Consider the following 7,924-nt stretch of genomic DNA (forward strand, 5'->3'; position numbering starts at 1 on the left):
GAATTTCAAAATGATTGATACAGCAGGATAATGCAGAGAAGTAATGGAAAATTAGTAGGAAAGAAAGGGAAGAGTCATTACCTGGTCCTTGAAAACCAGGATATAGGGTTTGGACTCATTCTCTAAGCTAGTGATGTCCAAACATGAGGTGTGTCCCATTTACAAAAAACAGGGTTTTTCTTTTTTTTAATTTATTTAAATATTTTAATTAAAAAATTTTACAATGTTGTGTTAGGTTCTGCCATACGATAATGCAACAGCCATAATTATGTATACGTCCTCTCCCTCCCTAGCTTCCCTCCCCTCCCCTCATCCCATCTTCCAGATCATCACAAAGCACCAGACTGGGCTCCCCATACTAGACAGTAACTTCTCACCAGCTTCCCACCTTACACCTTATAGTGTATATAAGTTGATGCTACTCTCTCCAGTCATCCCACTCTCTCATCCCCCCACTATGTCTATAAGTCCATTCTCTACATTTGCATTTTATATTTTCCAAAACATAAAAATCATATGATAAAACTTTCAATACTGTGTACATAATCTAGTAGTTACATGGGTATGATAGAGATATAAATATGCATATGAGTATATGTTAATTATTATTCTCCTAAACAAAATTGCATAATTAACAAGTTTAGAGATCATTGTTCTAAGTAAATGGGGCAGAGGCAATAGAAACTTCTTAAAGAAGTAACAGGACCACAGCGGTGATTTGGGAAGACTATCCCAGTGTCTATGGGTAGAGTTGTCCCAAGTATCAGTACCCCAGGGAGATAGAATAATGAGTCCATCCTTGGAAGTCTTATCCTTCACCAATAGTCTTTCTTATCTCTACTAATGCAAAACAATGACTCTGTATTAAATGTCCATTTGAGGTCACTTTAAAGGGTGAATAATTTGTAGTATTATTTCGTTAGTGCAAAATACCCAAGAACAGACCTTTGCACCATTTATGCAGGCAGTACAGGAGACCCGGGTTTGATTCCTGGGTCAGGAAGATGCCCTGGAGAAGGAAACGGCAACCCAGTCCAGTCTTCTTGCCTGGAAAATCTCATGGATGGAGGAGCTTGGCAGAGTACAATCTGTGGGGTTGCAAAGAGTCAAACATGACTGAGCGACCTTACTTTCTTAGAATTTGGCCCTGAGAATTCCAGAGGATAATTAGGCATTTGCCTGTGAAAGGAACTACCAACTCCATCTTGCGCTTCATTCTGGATAGAGCGGGAGGTGGTAGTGTTCTTTGGCTTCTGAGAACGCTGCCTGAAGGCACAGTGTTCCATAAATTTAACTAAGCTTTCTTTTTAGAGGGACTTTATCCTGCTTGAAGGCACTGTAAGGTATAGTGTAAAAGGAAGGGCAGAGTGTGTGTGTGAGAGACGGAGAGAGAGAGAATTAAAGTTACTTTGGCGAAGGAGAATCTTAATAATTAGCAAGCTTGAAAAGACTTTAAATATCAAAAAATAAAAGAAATGAACATGCTAAATATGTAATGAATCAGCATTTTGATGCTGCTAAAAGGGGATAAATGTAAATACAAATACCATAAATCAAAGTTATCCTTTATCTTTTAGGTGTTAGCTACAATTAAGACATAGTATTTTAAGAATGTATTATGAAATTAAAAACCAAAAAAAAGGTATAAATCTTTCAATTAAAAATAATTGAAAGATTTCATTAAAAAATTCTTTTTTTAATGAAATCTTTCAAGTAATAATTGTGTTTTCAAACTTAAGTAGTGACAGTATACATTTATATAATCCATAATAATTATAGGCCTGTGCTGTCCAGTAGTTACATCTAGTCATAGGTGGCTATTTAGAATTATATTTAAAATAATTAAAATTATATAATATTAGAAATTTAATTTTTCTATAATACTGGCCACATTTTAGGTATGAGACAGGTGCTACTGTTTTTGCAGCTCCATCACAGCATTGGTGTAGACTATTACATTTAAAATAAATCTGAAAATAATTTGAGAAATCACAATAATAAAACACTGAAGATATTTTTCCTGTATTTACATTTGTTTGTGGAGTACATAAATGATAACTAATTCAACATTTTAAAAAGACTACTAAATTTATTTTTTTATTTTAGGGATGCTGAAGTGAAACCATTTTGATAGGCATTTTACATGGAAAAATGGAGCTGTAGCTAGTAACAAGTGATTGTCATCCATGTGATTAATTCACGATGCGTACCACTTACAATTAGGGAATCGCTACAATGGTCTGTTATCATTCCTTCAATTAAACAGGGAAATAATACATTTTACAAGAATAAAAATTAATATGCATTTGGCAATCTATCAAATTAACTCATAATCATTGTGAGTTTCTCAATTAAAGTTGTAAACCCTTGCCTTACTCAGAATAACATTAACAGAATTTCTGAAACGAAAGTATAAAGTTGATCTTTTAAAACACATCTGCACTAAGTTTGATAAGTATTATAATTAGTGCTTTTGGTGAATATTTTATTAGACAAATTCAGTTTGCTTCTTAATAAAAGAAACATATCTAAGATGGGTAGATTTCATAATAATCAAAGTTTAAACTTGTGAAATCTAAGGTAGAACCAAAAGGATAACAGGATTTGATTTAGGAAGGAGCTATCAGCAGTTTAGTCCTACTGGCTTTAGGTGTAATTTCATTCTATGTTAAAGTTCTAGTGTATTTTTGTATAATTTAATCCAACCACCAATTTACAGATGAAGTGATGAAGATGCAAACACATATGTGTAAATTAAGAGGCAGATCCAAAATAGAGCCCAGTTTTCCAGAGTACCAAGGCAAGAGCATATCTCTTTTTGTACTCATGTCAAAGAGGCATGAAAAAAAACGGACATTAGCTTAGCAAAAGCAAATAGAATCCAATGCCTTATCTTATCATTAACCATTTGAATAAGGAACATGATAACTTCCAAGGTTACACATAATTCATATCTGACATTCACGAGGATAGGAATAAATGTCTGCTAAACTGCACATAAATCATTATAGAATAATTCTTTTAGACATTAACAATTAGAGTGGTAGTCAAAATGAAAACGATAAATCCAAAGTCTTGACTTAGCATGCCAGGCCCTGATTGATCCGGATCCAACTGAAATTCTATCGCTTGCAATGGTAGCACATAGCTTTGCTTTATTTAGTCAGTAAAATTTCAGTCCAACACACATTTAACTACAGTTGTCTACTCTTTATCTCAGATTATTCCAGACATTAAGGTTCATCCCAGAAAGGAGGCATTGTTTACTATCTTCAAGGAATGGAGAAAGATGGGAAAGCAAATCTTTCTCATCACCTTGAAGATATTAATATTGCAATAAAAGAAAATAAAAAATTGAAAAAAAGATATTAAGATCTCTGACAAACACCCATGCTATGAAATACTTAAGATGGGGTCAGTTCACACCTTAACAGATAATCCATGATTTGAATTTCTAATTGCCATCTCCACATTTTCAGAGTTTCTAGTTTCTTCAAATTTTAACACATGCAACTGAATGAATAACCTCCAATTTTACTAAAAGTCTGAATTTCTCCTTGTACTCTATTGAACAAGCTAGACATCTAGGGTTATCCTTCACTCCGTCTCTTAAACATCCTACTTCTATTCAGCCACCAAATAGAATACTTCCAATTCAACCTCCCAAGGGTCTTTCAAATCCATTCTTTTGGTGTCCATCTTCACTGTCACTAATCTTGTTCAGGTCCCTATCATCTTTCACTTGGGTATCTTCAGTTATCTAATAGTAGCCCTCTCTTGTTTTAGTGTTACCTCTCCTCCAACCACTTTATGAAGACAGGAGCATTGTAAAAGGTAAATTTGAACATGTCACCCTCTTGCTTAAATTTTTTAAAAAAGTTCTTCACTGACCTGAATAATATGAGCTGGTCTCTCTACCTCATCTCAGGAACACCTTTACTATATAGCAATGTGGAACTTCTTTCAGTTTCTCCAACCCACCAGGTTCTTTTTGCGTCTGGAGTCTACATTTGCTAGTCCCTTGGCTTGAAATCTCACCATCACCTTTTTTTTCCTATGATAGAAAGCTTCTGTTCAGCTCTCAAAATTCAGCTTAAATGTCACCTCCACCAGTAAGTACTCCCAAACCCTTCAAATCTAGGTAAGTGCTCCTTTAGTTTTCTTTACTTCCTTTTTCACAGCATATTTTGAAATGACTAGGAGCAGTGAAGCAGGACCTAACTATCTGCTGTATCCTCTGCTCCTGGCATATAGAGTAGGGTAATTTTTAATGAAAATTTTAATTTCTGGGACACATTTTTTCTATCTTAAGATGAGTAAGTTAGTGTCATAGATTCACTTTGAATCCTCTTTCAGTTTTAAACTTCTCTAAGATTACAGACACCTTAGACTCTTAACCTGAATAGACAATTCTTGGTTTCACAGATTGCTACTGTACTGTTTCCTTTATACATTAGACGTCAGTGTTTATTTTTTATTCATCTCTGTATTCTCAGTCCCTTGCTATCCACAGATATTCAGTCTTTATCAGATGAGTAAATATTAAAGTACAAAGTAAAAACTACACTATTTTCCCCAAATTTATCATTTTAAAGTTCTTAACATTGCAATTACAATTTTCCCTTGATATTTGCAGACCTGACTCATTGGAAAAGATCCTGATGCTGAGAAAGATTGAGGGCAAAAGAGGAAGGGGACAGCAGAGGATGAGATGGTTAGATAACGTCACCAACTCAATGGACATGAGTTTGAGCAAACTCAGGGAGACAGTAGATGACAGAGGAGTTCAGCATGCTACAGTCCATGGGCTCACAAAGAGTCAGACATGACTCAGAGATTGGACAACAAACAGCAACATCCATAGGGTACTGGTTCCAAGAGTCCCTGCAGATACCAAAATCCATGGATACTCAAGGTCCTTATATAAAATGGAAGAGTGCACTTGGCCCTCCACATTCACAGATTCAACCATCTGTGGATTCAAACAACTGTGGATGGTCCTAGGTTGCTTGAATCAGAGATGTGAAGCCCTTGAGGGAGTGTCAATTGTATATTTATTTAAAAAACACATGTAGGAGTAGACCTGTGCAGTTCAAATCCATATTTTTTTAGGGGTCAACTATACTTTTAAGTGAAATTTTAATGCATTGTGAAACACTAGATTCAGAAATACCCTAACTTTAGCAATTTTTAAGTAATTTTTTAAAAGCATGCAATGTGGAGCACATTCAAGTTTCACTCACCTCTTCTTTCCTCTTTCATCTCTACTTGAAACATCTTCAAATCTCAGAAGGTAACTTTTTATGACTATAGCAGAATGCATGTTTTTATGCTTTCTTTTGAATAGAAAGGAAATGGCTCTAATTAGCAGACAATAAAGGACTGATGCTGAAGCTGAAACTCCAATACTTTGGCCACCTCATGGAAGAGTTGACTCATTGGAAAAGACCCTGATGCTGGGAGGGATTGGGGGCAGGAAGAGAAGGGGACGACAGAGGATGAGATGGTTGGATGGCATCACCGACTCAATGGACATGGGTTTGAGTAAACTCTGGGAGTTGGTGATGGACAGGGAGGCCTGGCGTGCTGCAATTCAAGGGGTCGCAAAGAGTCGGACATGACTGAGTGACTGAACTGAACTGAACTGAGTGATAGATAAAATTGTAGCCATTCCCAATTACCTTCCACTCCCAGCTGCTATTCATGAATGAGGTTGAAATCTCCCTCTATTGCAAAATCAGGAAAGAAACAGACACATCCCCATAAGAAAGCTCATATCTCCACATAGTCACAATGCCTTCAGTGCCTGAAAGAAACAGAGTCACTCCAGAAAATAAATGAAAAAACCCATTAAGTGGGTGTTCTAAGAAGTTAGTACACTGGATGAAATCAGGGTTTCGTGAGAGCAGGAAGTAAGAATATTTTGATGTTAAATATCAAGTGGACTAGAAGAGAGGAAGTAGGAATGTGACAAGAAAAAATTCAATTTTTTTTGTTCTATTGAGCATACATCCCTCATAAATGAAAGCATCTGGTATACACATTTGTTTATGTGTAAATACAATTATATTTATTCCTAGGATACAACTTTTTATTCCCTTCCAAACTGTATTTGTATGTGTTTGGCTAGGCTAAGTACTAACCTTATATTCTGCTAAAAGAAAATACAAATTTGATGGCATAACGTTAAAGATTGAGAGTAATCCAGAAACTAAGAATCATGTCTCTTCCTAGATATGATTGAAATGTTCTTTCTCTGTACACTGCGTGCATCTGTTCTGGCTTTTCTATCAACTAGCAGTAGCACATGGGAGAATGATATAAGTTCCTTAGATCCTGTACATAAAATGAAGTGCTTCATTATTTCACTTATAAAGTTCTCTGTGTATACACCTGATAAATTTATCATGCCCATAGAATGTGATGTGCTCATGACAGAGATGTGAAATTAGCCTTATATGTCCTGACATGTTTATAATATCAACCTTTAAGTACATGTCTGTGTATTTATTTATTCTTGTAGCAACAGTAGCAGAGTATCCATGTCTTTCAAATAAAGAAGTTCTTGCATTACAAAAAGGTTTGACATCAACAAGTTAAATAAAACTAATGATCTGGTAACTGTAGTCAACATAAAATTAAAATAAATGCTACAAAATTATAAGGGGTTGTTCACATGTTTCTTTCCTAGTCAAATAAATCAGTCTTTAAATAAGCCTGCTTAAAAGTCTGAATATTTTTTTTCTATTACACTCATTAGTTATGATTATCACAGTATCATACATTTAACTATGTGTTAAATTTATCAATAGATTAATGGCAGGATAATTACTTTTACCCTAATGAGAGCAAGTTTTATTTTCTTTTTTTTTAAATTCTCCCAAACTGCAGCTTCAAACTCTTTTGCTTATTGATCAAATCAAAAGAATATATCTCATTGTTCATGGACTCTAATCAGAGTGTGCTTACAGGTTAGTTATTTCCTGTGAGTCCTTGATATTTTTTCTGTGTTAGGACTGGGTCAATGAGTACTTGCATTGTCAGAGTCTCTCTTTGAATAGCTCAGTTATTCTCATACGTGTTTGATCCTAAAATGCCAAATTGTTAAATATAGCATTCATTTATTAATGACATTTCTGGAGAAAAGAGACACTACTTTAATAAAGCAAGCATGTACATCGATTCTGCTGCTGCTCCTGCTAAGTCACTTCAGTCGTGTCCGACTCTGTGCAACCCCACAGACGGCAGCCCACCAGGCTCCCCCGTCCCTGGGATTCTCCAGACAAGAACACTGGAGTGGGTTGCCATTTCCTTCTCCAATGCATGAAAGTGAAAAGGGAAAGTGAAGTCGCTCAGTCATGTCCGACTCTTAGCGACCCCATGGACTGCAGCCTACCAGGGTTCTCCATCCATGGGATTTACCAGGCAAGAGTACTGGAGTGGGGTGCCATTGCCTTCTCTGACATTGATTCTAATAAGCACTGAAGTGTATAATATATGAAAATATAGAAGGAAAAACTGAATTAGGATAAAATATGATAGATATGTATATTTATTACTATATGCACATATAAAATATTTTCTCTGTATACCAACACACACATTTTCCTTATGCACTCAAATACAACGTATTACTTTATATTTGTAGGAACTAATGCCTAAAGTAACTAAACTATGGAAAGGAGTACAACAGAGTGAATTTGAGGAAAAGAAATTTTTAGTTCCAGATTTTATTCCAAGCCAGCCATTTTTTCCTAACCTATATGATCTTGGCAAGTTATTTAATTCATCTCACCCAGTTTCCTCATTTGTAAAATGGGAATATTCATAAAACTCCACTTAGAACTAAACCACTACCACCATATAGGACTGTTATGAAATAATGGATATAAAGTGCTTAGAATAGCTAATGGTTCATAAAATT

Source organism: Muntiacus reevesi, chromosome 1 (genome assembly GCF_963930625.1).
Source record: "Muntiacus reevesi chromosome 1, mMunRee1.1, whole genome shotgun sequence".
NCBI classification, from domain to species: domain Eukaryota; kingdom Metazoa; phylum Chordata; class Mammalia; order Artiodactyla; family Cervidae; genus Muntiacus; species Muntiacus reevesi.